The sequence below is a fragment of the Meles meles genome, chromosome 3 (genome assembly GCF_922984935.1).
Source record: "Meles meles chromosome 3, mMelMel3.1 paternal haplotype, whole genome shotgun sequence".
Classification (NCBI taxonomy): Eukaryota; Metazoa; Chordata; class Mammalia; order Carnivora; family Mustelidae; genus Meles; species Meles meles.
The window spans coordinates 155,857,226-155,871,391 of NC_060068.1; the positions used below are offsets into that span (position 1 = coordinate 155,857,226).

Below are 14,166 nucleotides of genomic sequence, written 5' to 3' on the forward strand. Positions count from 1 at the left end.
AGCTCGGGCTTTCACCGCCACCGCGTTTCCTAGGCAACCAAAGTGTAAACTTGAGAAAGGGTGGGGCCAGGGAAGGGATGGACAGTGAGTTGAGCCAGTCAGGCGGTGACTCTGCTTCAGGGAGTCCAAGCCGTGCAATGGGCGCCGAGGGCGGCGGGCAAGGCTGGGAGGGAAGGGACGCGGGGGAGGCCTCGGGGGATGGAGGGGGCTGAGCCCGCCCTGGCGCACACCTGGGAGCGCGTCCATAGTTTCGGTTCCCAGCAACTGGTGGCCTCAGGTTAGCCTTGAAGGTAAATCAATGTTTTTGAACTATTATGTTGGCTTGATCACTTTGGTTAGTTTTAGCTAAAGAAAGAAAAGAGAGAGAAGACGAAAGGTGTTACTTTCTAAAGAGAAAACCAGCAGTTGATGAGACTTCTTGGTTGTCAGTCTGGGGAGGAAATAGCTGGTTCTGGGAGACGATTTGTCATCTTTTGCGAAGAAGAGCTCAGACAAAAAGGTACAAAATCAATTTTATTCTCTAAAGGGGAAGGCAGTACACATCACTGAGCAGTCACTATGTGTAGGGTACGTGTGAAGCATTTGGGTGAATTGCTTCATCTAGCCTGTATGACCATTGGAAACACAGCTTCAAGGTGAAGCATCTCCAAGTCATTAATGGCATCAAGAGGCTGAGCTTTGATTCAGACCTCGGTTTTTCCGGCATTGAAAGATGTGCTATTTCTGTCATACCCTGCTGAACTGACCACTTAGACAGAAACCAGCAGTGGGCTGGACACTGCTTGCTAGACGTTGTGGAGTTGATTTGATTGGTCACAAAATTGAGAAGGACCTTATTAAACAACAATACTGTTTATCTTGCCTTGAGTCCCTAAGGTGTAGTTAAATCATACTAAGTAGATGAAATTGTTTCCAGTTTTTAGAGCTCCTATTTATTTATTATTCTTTTACCAAAATCTCATTAGTACAGAAATGTCTCTGTTTTGTTACTGTGCATCTTAAATACTGAGATTTAAATTGTGGACATGTATTTCTATTTATATGCAAATAGCAGTGATCTAATAACAATCTAGTAGCACCCTGCTGAGTGCTGATGGTATGACTGGAGACACAAAGTTTACAATCTTTGCCCTTAAGAACCTTATAGTCTAGTAGGAGAGGCAGTTCTGAAAGCGGAGAGTTGCATCATGATTCAGCATGGACACTATCTGGGTTTTGCGCAGATGGTGCAAAGAAAGATGCAAGCTGTTTCCCTCTGGTGAGAATGGTCATGCCAGGCTTCACCATGGTGACTATACAAAGAACAGGACTTTTCTAGGCCAACAAGTGAGGAAAAGTGTTCCTTAGCACGGGACTGCATGTATAAAGGCACAGGGACAGAATACCATAGTGCGTGTGGGGAATGTGAGTGGGTATAAATGCAGAATAGATTGTAAAGAGGTGGAGAATTGCTAGAAACAAGGCTGGGGAGACAGGCAGGGCCAGTGTCTACTTCAAATGCGAAGATGTTTACTCTTTACCTGTACACAGTGGGGAACCACAAAAAGGTTTTTGATTAGAGTGTGAAGTTCAGATTTCCAATTTTAAAGATGGCTATTGTTGGGTCCCCAATGTTGGGTCCCCCAATAATGTGTTCATGGTCAAAGGAGCGAGACTGATACAAAGCGAAGGTGAAGCAAAGTTTTATTTCACACCAAGCATCAAGAATCAGACCGACCAGTCTAACAGACCGGTCGGAGCCGCCCCTTACAGAGAGGACGACCCCTCCCTGCTTTCCAGACTAACTTTTATAGAGCAAAGGCCATGTGGTTGGGCCTGGCCACACACAGGTGACCAATGAAATTGTAACACACAGAGAAAGCTGCACAGTCATGCTAGGTGACCAATTGAATTACAATTTACCCTAGTAGATATTTGAACCAGCCTATCACCTTGTTCAGAATTGGTGCCCAAAAGGTGCCCAAAGGGCGGGGCCCATACTCCTTGGTAGCTAGGAGACAGTATGCGCCCCCACTGATTGGATGTCTCCACCTGGCCTGACCCACCCTTGTATTTGGACTTTGTTACCTGGGACTGGTTTCCCGAACTTGCTTTTAAGTAAGTTCCACTGGGGTGTGGGGGGACAAGGTCAATTTAAGTTTTACAACAAAATGGCAGTTCAACCGGGGTGGGGCTGCTCTGGCTGAATAGGCCCTTACAGCTATGACAGTCGTCTGAAGGCTGGTTGGAGAGGGGAAGACTAGAGAAAAGGAAATCAGCTAAGAGGCAATTGCAATAGTGGAGATGGGAGGTGACCAGGTCCTGGACTTAGGTGGCATCCATGGCAATGGAGATGAGAGAGGGAATAGAGAGGCAAGGGGTGTCAAGATGGTGAAATTCTACAGTATTTGCCTGCTGATGCAATACAGAGGGGAGGAGGAGTCTAGGATAATGTTCAGTGAATGACCAGGGGAAATGGTGGTGTTATTTCCTGAGGCAAGGAATAGGAGGAAAAGATAATGAACTTGGTTCTGGAACATTAACCTTGAGTTGCCTGTAGGTCATTGAAGCGCACACATTTTGTGGGGAATTTGAAAGCTGACTGGGAAGCTAGCGCCGTGCATGGGTTGGAATAAAGATTCGGGAGCCATCGTTCTGTCAGTAGATGCCGCTGATATGGCCATGGATAGCATGAGAGCATGACGAGGATAAATAACCAAATCCTGGGAAAGAATAGCATTTTAAAAGCAGGGAAAAGACAAGGGGGAGAGAAAATAGGTCAGACCTGAGACAAAGGGAGACAGAGGAAAGTAGATTCATTGAGAGAGAAGTTTTAAGAAGGAAGAATGATCAACAAAGTCAACTGCTGGGCAAAGTGAAATAGATGAGGAGTGACTGTTGGTGGTGGTAATCAGGTCAGCAGTGCTTCTTGAGAGACAACAGTGGGCTGAAGTATGAATGGAAGGTGAGAAAGTGGAGAAGCAAGAGACTTCTCCAGGTAGTGGGCTTTGAAGGGAGAGAGCTAGAGGCAGTCTAGGATGAAGGGATCACTGCAGATTCAAAAACTAAAAAGAGGAGCTGGTGGAGGGGAGGGAAGGGGCATAAATGATGGCTGAGGGTTGAAGAGGGGTTGGAATTTGTGTTTTAGGTGGAGATCATCCTTAGATGGGAGGCAATTTTCACGTCCTACAGGGCAGGGAGGACAAAGTCAGGATGGTTTTGGAGATAAATACCCATACAGTCTTGGAGGAGGTGATGCAAGTGAGTTCATCTCCATTTTTATTGTGATTTTCAAGACAAGGTGTGGAGGAGCGTGGCATAGGTTGAGAAGATTGAAAGAGGAATCTAACCAATGTCAAACTGATATTTCAGGGTTTGTAGACCAGAGGTCTCTGTGGAACCTATTAACCTTTGCTGCTGTAGCCTGAAAGCAGTCACAGATCATGCATAAACAAATGTGTGTGGCTGTTTTCCAATAGAACTTTATCTACAAAACTGGATGGAAGGGTAAATTTGGCCCACGGGCTGTGGTTTGATGCCCCCAGGTCTAGATCATTTTAGGGTATGTTGGCGTAAACTCAGGGTCTTCTTGACAACTGCCCAGGGAAATGTGGATCTTAGTTTCTTTGGGGGAACAGAGGTTGAGAGCCCAGAAATCATCAACGTGCTCACTTCTGATTCCAGGATTCACACTGGTGTCCTCCATCAGGATGATATGGTGGCTTCGTATGATGTCGTGGGAAAAACTGATCTGGATGTGCTGACACAATTTCTAGAAAGGACTCTTTCTTCTGCCAACTGTGACAGAACCTGCCAGTTTCCTCTTCTTTATAAACACAACCTGAAGGATGGCAAAGTACCCAGCCCAAAATTAGGTTTCTTAGCTGTCTTAATCTATTTGGAGTGCTCTAGCAAAATACCACAGCCCGGGTAGCTTATAAAAACAAAAATTTATTTCTCACAATTCTGTGGGCTAGGAATCCAAGACCCAGACACCAGTATGGTTGGGACCTCTACCTGGTATAGAGCCATCACCTTTGTGCTACTGTTCAGGTGGTAGAAGGGGCAAGGGATCTCTCTGGAGCTTCTTTTATGAGACACTAATTCCGATCATGATTTTACCCTTGTGAATTAAGTACCTCCCCAAGTCCCCACCTCTTAATACTGGGAGTTAGGACTTCAACTTATGAATTTTGGAAGGGTATGAAGATTCAGATCATAGTACCAGCCTCCTCTGAGGGACTGGCCAATGAGATTTCAGGGTGGATTGCTGTGGGAGCCATTAAGGAGGAATGACTCAGCTACTAAGTGCACTCTCCTTGTCCTCACTCTTCTCTGCTGCCTGGGGTGTGGATGTAATGGTGGGAGCAGCAGTGGTTCTTTTGTAAGTTGAGGCAACTCTGAGGATACAAACAATGGTAAGGTAGAAAGATTGTGGTTATTTGGGACATGGACCTCCTGAAATGCCTCCAGACTCCTTTACATGAGAGAAAAATAAGCCTCTATCATATTCAGAGACAATTACGTGTTTCTGTTATGAGGAACTGGACATGATTTCTCTCTGATATGCTAGCTACGCAGATACTGTCACTCTGACATTGGATTTCTATCTGTCGGCACTTCTTGGTTTTCTGGAAGTATCAGTTAAAAGCCTGAAAGATGTGAATAATTGGCTGGATTTCTAAGTGGCTATAAAATAAACATTATATAGACAAATAACTCCAAAGGAAGCATTTTCAGTGACCATGAAATAGTTACTTAAGTGATTTTGGTTTCTAGGGTTGCAAAAATACAAATGGTACTCAGACCTTTATTCCCATCTAAAAGTAGTGGAAGATAGTTGGGTTTTGTCTTTACAGTGGGTTTGAAATCACTGAGGCCAAGGTCTCACAGTACCTGAAAAATGGGATATTGGAATGTTGCCTGGTTGGTTCTAAGAGCATAGTCACTAAAACCAGGGAGTTTGGAACGAAAGTTTTATTTTTCTTTTGTCTTGTTTTTTTTTTTTTTTTTGTTTTGTTTTTGCATTTTGTACACAAATCCAGCCAAATCTTTGCTTACTTTTGTGTAGCTTAGATCTTTTCTTACTCTGCTTCTTTAAGATCTTTCGTGTAATAGGCTGTCTGAGCGGAATAGATTGCAAGCGATTTCCTGGTAAAAACCCCAGAGACTAAAGGCAGAGAAAGATGGAGAAGGAGACAGCAAGGAGAGTGTTATTACACTGTCTCCTGCTTCCAGAGATCCCCGGGGGATGCTCATTATAAGGATCTCGTAAGCCTAACCTCTCTGCTAGAGTCACATTGTGTTAGTTATATGGGTCCTTGAGTATAAGGCAGAAGAGTATTTCTCAATCTCTTCGTAGCCAAAAATGCTGCAGAGGTTGCTGAGTGCTGATAAAATTCTATGGAGAGAACAGATTATAATGGAATTACTTTATCTCCTCTCGACTACTTCTCTCCTCACATTGGATTGCTAGTTATTTTACTTGGGTAAAGGTCAATATCTAAGGTCAACCCAAGCTCTGTACACATAAGCTTTTGCCAATTGTATCAGTTAGAAATACTTTTGGCCGCAATAGAGAACCTCCCCGACAGGTTCCTCATGACAAGAGCGTGGAGTCAGGCAGTTGTTGACTTGGTTCAGCAGCACAGTGATAGTAGGGCTTTAAGTTGGTATCTGTGATTCCCTTGGCTTTTTCCTCATGACTGCATAATGGCTGCCAAATCTCTGGGCATTGCTTTCTTGTTCAAGGCAGGAAGAGGCAAAAGACATGGAAGAGTTCTCCTAGAGCCCTCAGTATTTTCAGTTGGGTTTCTGGCCAGAACTCATTCACGTGGCCACCCAACTGAAAGTGGAATGCAGCAGACAAAGGAGATTGGAATGACTTTAGAATAAGCCAGTTGCAATGTCTGGAACATCAGATGTAGTTCAAATTCAACAAAGTTAAAACTACTCTGAGGACTGAGAACTCCTGGAAGGGACCTTGGCTGTCCCATTTATCACTGTGGTGTGGCACATAATGGGTGTTCAGTAAACAGACATTAACTTCAGGACCAGGACCAGGGTGAGGCAAAGCAGGCACCTAGGGCACAATATTTAAGGAGGCACTGACTCTTAGGCTTGGGCAAGTGCAATGCTGACATTTGCACAGTCCTGAGATGAAGGACCTCCTTAAACATTGCACCCTAGCCCCCTACCTTCCTGGGCCTGAATCCTGGCCCTGGTTAAATTAATAAAATGAAATTTCAAGCAGGTGTATGTAGTAGACACTTACCAACACTGATATTTATAATACATTATTCTCGAATCATGCCATATCATAAACAGTAACACGAGGACTTAAGTCACATCCCAAAGAACAGCAGAGAGAATAAAAGACAATGGTTTAGGAGACATGGGCTCTAGAGAAACCTGCCTTGACAAAGGCTAAAGCATGAATTTTAAACATCTTATGAAAATGTATTTGGGCACAGAGAGAACCTGATAAGATGCCAGACTTCAGTGAGTCTCATTTCCAGTGTGCTCTTACCATTAGAGTATAGATTACATACCATCATACTTCAGGCTGATGTGGAAATTAGCAATCCAAACAAAACCCAGCTGTTTCATGTATTCATAGGTTGTGGAACAATTTTAAAAATAATTTGTGGGAACAGAGCAAATATAATGGAAGATAATCAGCTCAAAAGCTTTGACTTAGATTTCGGAAAAAAAAAAAACAAACAAAAAAGAAAACCCCCAAAACAAAAACCAACACCTTGCACATCAGTCTACTAACTGAGCAAAGGCCCTGAGGCAGAAGGGAGAGGGGCTGTGTTTAGGACACCCCTGTGTGGCCTGGCTTGGCTCTGTGCTGTGGTCCCCTTCTCTCCTTTGCAGTGAAAGCCTTCTAGCCCTCCGAGGCACTTTCCTCCTTGGAGCTCTGGCTTTCCTTCGCATTTCAGGGACCTTCTCTGGATTCCCAAAGCAGTGTCTGAGCACCGGGGCGTCCCTGTTGAACATCGCCAGAGCACATTCAGGTGTCAGCGCTGACTCTGCCACTGCCCCTGGCACTTTCTTGGTTGGCCAAGGACACGGGTTCTCTGGGTTTATGCCAATGTCCTGGAATAGGGCGGCAATGTTTGATAGAACCCACTGCCTGAGTCCATGTGCTCCTGCATGTAGAGCACTGAGCCACAGACGTGGCCCCCGGAGTGGTTAGAATTGTGGTTGCTAACACTTCTCGTGCCTGAATTTTTTCCTGCGTTGTGTTTTAGTTCTCCTCCAGCCTTGTCCCTCAAGGTCTCACTCTTGCCACTAGAGGGACCCTGTAGCTCCTGTTGCTTACTTCTATTCTCAAACTCTGATGCCACTTAAAACAAGATGGGATTGGGAGGCAGACAAACCATAAATGACTCTTAAACTCAGAAAACAAACTGGGGGTTGCTGGGGGGAGGTGGAGTTGGGAGAGGGGGAGGGGTAATGGACATTGGGGAGGGTATGTGCTATCGTGAGTGCTGTGAAGTGTGTAAACCTGGCGATTCACAGACCTGTACCCCTGGGGATAAAAATACATTATATGTTTATAAAAAAAAAAAATTGGAAGGGGAGGCGAACCATAAGAGACTATGGACTCTGAAAAACAACCTGAGGGTTTTGAAGGGGTGGGGGTGGGAGATTGGGGGAACCAGGTGGTGGGTAATAGGGAGGGCACGTATTGCATGGAGCACTGGGTGTGATGCCAAAACAATGAATACTGTTACGCTGAAAAAAATAAATAAATTAAAAAAAAAAAAAACCCTCTGAAGGGACATCCAGGTGGCCCAGTTGGCTAAGCATCTGACTCTTGATCTCAGCTCAGGTCTTGATTGCAGGGTCGAGGTTTTGAGCCCCATGTTGAGCCATGTGTTGAGCCCCATACAGATCCCTGCACTCACACCTGGAGATTCTAACTTCCTGTGCGTGGGGTGGGGCACGGACATTTACTCATCAACAACACCTCTGGTCCCCTTGTTGCTCCTGATGCTCTAGTTCCTTCTCTCTGGCAGGGCTGATCAACCTCGGGACTACCGGCATTTTGGACTGGAAGATTCTTGGTTGTCAAGGGCTGTCCTGTGCTTTGTAGGAAGCTTAGCAGCATCTCTGGTTTCTACTCACTAGATGCCTGTAGTACCCCAGACCCCCGTTGTGACAACCAAAAATGTCTCCAAACATTGTCAAATATCCCCTGGGGATGGGGAGGGAGGGCAGGGTGGGTGAAATCATACCTGGTTGGAACCATAGCTCTGTACCCCCTCCGGAAGACTTAGCACCACCGTCCCTTGTTAGTAGCTAGAGATGCTAAGGGTCTGTTTCACTGAACTGAGCTCAAACGGGTTCAGTGAAGGATCCCCCAGGATGTCAACAACACTGACCCACACCTGTGATTAAACTTGCGGACCCACACCTGTGATTAAACTTGCGGTGAGGGCAGGTTCCCAGGACTCTACTGCAGAAACCATGTCTTTCCTCAAATCGTCTGGGTCTTTCATTTCAGCCTCAGAGGGGCATCTTCTAGTCTCCTGCTCGGCTACTCTGAGCGCTGGGAGCCAGTTCATTACAGGGAGCATTTTCTAAGGGAAACTCTTGAGGAACTACAGGATTTTGCCATCTGCCACATAGCAGGAGCTAGTTTATCAAACGGATTGGAGTCAGTAGAGATGGTTTGATATTTCCCAACCATTGCCTTCAAACACCATGTGTTGAGTGTCCTATCCCATCCCTGGATGACATTTTAATTAGTAAAAGGTGCACTGAGTCTAAGTCAAAATTTGAGCCTTACATCCTGTTCCCAAGTAGAGACAATCTAAAAACCCCCACATGTCCCCATCCACATAGGGATGGCCCTTAGGCACAGGATCATCCCTACAAAGTCAAGATGGGGAAAGGTTTGGCTTGGATGTGGGCTTGAGAGAAGGTCAGTGTGTCTTCATCTCCTAAGGGTGAGTTCGAAGCTCTGCAGTTTAAGCAGCAGCTACCTACTCGTGACATTGCCTTGCTCTTTTCTTTTCTCTAAACAGAAGAATGTTTAAAATCACACAGAGCTATTATAGCAACTCTGGGTCCCTTGCTATTGGAATGGCTAATGTAATGGCACAGGTACTTAACGGTTACGGAAATGCCTATAACGGTTTTTAAGGCAAGATTCACTACATGGCATGGCTGTGGGGAAAATGGGCTTCATGGCACGAAGAGGCAGGTCCAGTCTTTGGAAAGACTGGACAGCTCTGCTGGCGGTTACTGTTTTCATGGGGCTGGGCTTCTGTGACTTCCTCAGTAGGATAGCTCCCTCACAGTACACACTGTCCCCCTGTCTCTGCGCCCCAAGCAGTGGGGTGCAAAGGAGGACTGTCTGGGTAAAACCTGTCCCATCATCACGGTGAACATCCCTGTCAACCAGGCGAGGCCAGCCTGCTCTCCCTCCTCCTCCTCAGCCCACAGCCCTCCTCCCCTCTGTTCCCTCTACCACGTTTCCCCCAACCCTTCCAGGCTAACTTTCTCTTTCTCTAAAGTTTGTCTGACCTGACTAAACAGGCTGCAGTTCCCTCTGCACCTTCCCGCAACCATCCTTTTTGTGAAAGAGGAAAACCGGAAGTGTAATGTCACAGAAAACAGAGGGTAGTGTGCTTTACAGATGAGACGTTTCCCGTGGATTTTGTGTCAGAGGATGTGGAAGATCTTGGTGCTCTCTCTGTATGGGTGTCTGGATAAATGACACCTGGGCTCTCTTTGGTTTTAAGATCCATCTCTGTGTGCAAGCTGTTGGGTGTAGTCTCATGAGAGAGAGACAGACGGACAGAGAGACAGAGACCTCTCTCCGCTCACGGCCACGAGAGAGTTGTAATTCAGCTTATGGCCACAAGAAGGCACCAAAGGTTCAGTTTAAATCTGTCCCTGAACTCTGCAAAGACGATTTACTGAGACTCTTGAAAAGACAGACCTCCACGCAATTTTACCTTTCCATATCCTGTCTCACAATGATTCTTTTAAAATCCAAGCAGGGCGTTTTGGCAGGGGCAGGAGGCTGTGCAGCTGGACAGTGGGATGAGGGAGCATTAACTAGCTTCTGTGTGAGGAGCCCCAGTGACCCTTGCCGCAAAGTCTCCTTTGGCTTTGCTGCTGGAGGCTCCACCTGGCCTGTGCCCCACATCTCCAGGTCCCTCCCTGTATTTGCTCCGTGAACGTTCCTCCTCACCAGCTGGGGGAGTGGGGGGGGGGGGTGTTGCCGGGGGTGGGGGGTAGTTGATCTCTGCCACTGCTGAGCCCTCCCTCTTCTTCATACTGTACATTTGAGTACGCTCCATCGCAGTCTCTTTTCTGTTCTCTGTCCCTGCTGCCAATACCTCTGCCCAGTCAGCAGGACCTCTCACCTGGCTGTCCCCAGTCTGTGCCATACTGAATCAGAGGGCTCTTTGACAACAAACTGTCACTGCCTCGTTGAAATCCTTTGTTGTCTCCTGTTGCTCTCGGTACAGGATCCAAACTGCCCAGCTTGTGTCCCAGGCTCCTTGTGATCTGATGCATGCTTACGTTCCCAGTGCCATCTTTCTCCAAATCTCCCCCTTCCATATGCCCTCCCTTTCCCAACAAGGGCTTTTATCTCACCACCCGCCCACCATTCTGCAATCATGCTAGAATACTTGCATTTCTGTAATTATACCACTTTCTCTTTCGTTTGGGCCTTGGCACTCGGGAAGTGTACAGTGCCCTTCCTTCTTCTGCCCCCAACAACCCTAGCCTGGTTAACTACTCTTTCCTTTAGGATAAAAGCTTAGAAGGCCCTTTTCTGAGAAGTCTGCAGAAAGCCCCGCTCCAAGTCAGGTTAGCTACCTTCTTCTGATTTGTGGTGGCTGAGTAGTACGGTTGCTCTCCCCCACCTCCTTACTCCCTCTTCTGCAGTCCAACCCAGTGACCCACTCAAACTGAGCCCTTAATAAACTTTTGTTGGAGAAAGGGACCCAGCCCCCCCGGGGAGATGCGCAGATGCGGTGTCAACACTAGGTGGCGCTGTGGCCCCATGCCTGGGGAGGGCATGCTTTTTCGGAGGTCACCAGGCTGGCTCCTAGAGGCTCAGGGAGGGTCTTCTGCAGTCTAGGGACGCTTTATGTCCTGCAGTGATGCTAAGTGACACACGTTTGGGGCAGACTCTTGCCCAAGTGCCGGGAGCCTTAAGGCAAGTTCCGGAAGCCCTGAGTGTCGTCCTTCATCACCAAAACCCTCCCCTGTTGGGCTTTCTTTGAAACCCCCCCGTTCTTACCAAACTTTGTTTCCTGTCCTGCTTAACCACGGGACTTCAGTGATTAATCTTCAATCAAATTTAAGATTCTGCGCTGTTCAAGGAGTTGCTTCTCAAAGTCATCCTTCCTCTCTGACACTTGTGACTTGAAAACAGCACACAGAACATACGTTTGTTGATGAACCGGGTACCTAAGCGATGGACGTGAATGGTTAACTCAGGCATTTCAAGAATCATGGCAGGCAGGGGGGGAATGGACTTCTTTTTACTGAATATATCAGAGTCAACCCCAGAGGCCACCATGTGCATGGTCACTGTGTGGGGTCAGGCACAAGAGGTAGAACCCGCAGGAGGCTTTCCTGGGCTCTGCCCTGGTCTCCTGTGGATGGGAACCACCTACTGTGCTTTGAGATTCTTTGATCTTATTTCACAAACGTGGCGAAGTAGAAAGAGCTCTGCTGGAACGTCAGGAAGATCCACGTTTGGGTGTCAGCCACGATCTGGGAGCAAGTTGCTTTACCAGCGCCTGCCTCAGTTCCCCAGTCCGCTGAAGGAGGAGGGGCTTGGGGTGACCTCACGGTCCTCACGGTCCTCACGGTCCTAACGGTGCGTGAATTCCTGGGAGCCACACCGAAGTCTCCCCCCATTGCTTATCAGTGAAATAGAAACCATAACTGTAACTAGCTCGTGGGGTTTTTTTTTTTTTTTTAAATGGAGGTGAAATTTACATAATGTGAAATTAGTCATTTAAAAATATACTGTAAATTTGTAATGTAGTGCAACCACCATCTGTATCAGGTTCCAAAACATTTCATCACTCCCCCTCCTGCCCCTCAAGGCTGCCTTCCCCCAGGCCTTGGCCACAGCCAGTCTGTGTTCTGTCTCTGTGCATTTGACTGTTCTTGATGTTCCTATACATGGAAACAGTGTGTGACTTTGGCTTTTCCTTCTTGTGTCTGTGCATGCAGAATGGCTTTGTCCCACTCTCTGCCCGTTGCATTGCTACTCCCCCGTCAAGGCCAGATGTGAGGTCCCTTTCCCACGGCTCTCTGCTGAAGCACCAATCATGTAGTTTTCTCACTCTACCCTAATCATCTGTGTGCACCTCCCCTTCTCCAGCTGCTAGTGAAATCTGGGCTGCTGAGGAAAAGGGACCGACCTGGGTTCATCTTCGGGTTCCCAGCACCCAGCAGACTCCGACCAGCGGTACCTACCCAACAAATAGCTCTTGAATTAGCAGACGAGTCCACTCTTTACGTGGGTCAAGGTTATACTTATTACACAGAAGGACCAGGCAGTAGCGTGGGAACAGTAGAGGATAATGCAGTGTCATTATGATCCCAAACCCGGGTCCACAGGGAGGTGGGGCATCTGAAGACTGGGTGACCTTGGAGAAGCGGAACCGTATTCTGTCCATCTGTTCCTCTGTGGATGGACATTGGGCTTTCTGTGCCTTTGGCCACTGCTAGGAATGCGGCTGTGAACAGGACGCATGCGTATTTGTTTGAGCTTCTGTTTTCAGTTCAGCTTCTTGGGCATTTGTGAGGCCTGGGTACATGCCTACCATGGGGTCGGGGAGCCATAAACTCTAGCAATTGATGCTATTAATTTTTTTTTTTTTGCAAAGCAAATTGAGAAATGTATTAAGAAAACTAACATATAATGAGCAAGTATGAAATTGCAAGGATGGTTCACCACTATGGAAAATATTAGAATAACTCATGACATAAATGTGTCAAAGAAGAAAAAATACATAATTGAATCAATCGATGCTCAGAAGACAATGATGTAATTCAACAGCATTTTCTAATTGATGACGCTATTAATTTGGAAGGTGTGTCAGTAGGGCCCCACATGGGTCCTTTCTCGTGCCATCTCTCAGACACCCGGTTACTGGTTTGTAGCCTGTGTGTCTCTCCATTCCCCGCCTGCCCTGTGACTGGTGTGGCAAACCAGAGCCAGTAGGGCTGGGTGAAAACGGCAGGGGAGAGGTAGTGGAAATGAGGACAGGGAGGTGAATGGGGGGAGGGGGGCAACCACTGGGCAGTAGCACTGAGCGAGGGCTGGGCGCCTGAAGGAGCCATCACCGAGGTGGATTTAAGAACGAGGAGGGCACAAGATTGCGGATTGCCTTTCCAGCTCCCTCGGTGGCGGGGCGGGGCACAGTGGTACTGCTAGAAGCCTCTGGTCAGGGCTGCTCAGGCTGCTCAGGGCTAGGAAGAGCCTTGGGCAAGGCTAGCTATGTAAGGGGGAAGGGGGTGCCTGGAGGGAACTGGGGTTTTCATACAGAAACCCAGGGTTCTGACTGTGGCTGAAGCCTTCTGTGGGGGTGGCCTTAGGGCTAGAAGCTGGGATCAAGCTCCAGGAGTTGTCAGTTTGACATCAGGTAACAGAATAGTAACAGGAAAATGAAGGTTTGAAGAAGCTAATGCTGCCAGGAAGGCAGCTGATTTGGGCTGTGGCTGAGGTTGCTGGATGAGTTTGAGCCCTGTGTGTACAGGCCCGCTGGGAGTGGAGAGAGAGGTCTCCAAAAGCATGGCGGGTGGCCATCTGGAATTCTGGCAAACCCGTTCCTTCACGCCTGGTGGAAGCGAGGAAGGATCCAGCCAGCTTTGGGCAGACCAGTTTCTTCTTCATGTGGAATAAGGTGACCAGGACCTAATGGACAAAGACCTCCTTCTTGCCTTGGGGGTCTAAGAGAACTGAGAATTACTCCCGGGTACATTCATGTCGTGGGAACCAGAATGCGGGTCAAGAAGGAGAACTTATAAGTTGACTCTTGGGACGTGTGGTAGGAAACGAGGCCATTGGGAATTCACATCCCTGACTTACTGTTTTGGTCTCAGTTTTCAGTCTGAGATTCCCTCGCTCCAAAGTGAAAAAATGAGATTTTTGTGGGGAGAACTCACGACTTGTAGTGTAGATGACAGCCT

The 14,166-nt window shown here is 47.4% G+C and overlaps 1 protein-coding gene across 1 annotated transcript in view; it reads left to right on the top strand.

Moving 5' to 3' along the window:
* Positions 1-212: 212 nt before the first annotated feature.
* CAPSL (calcyphosine like) overlaps positions 213-14,166 on the top strand; it is a 31,059-nt gene continuing 17,105 nt past the window's right edge. Inside the window, exon 1 of the mRNA XM_046000135.1 lies at positions 213-290. The gene's annotated coding sequence lies outside the window, so the exon portion shown is untranslated. The remainder of the gene's footprint in view (positions 291-14,166) is intronic.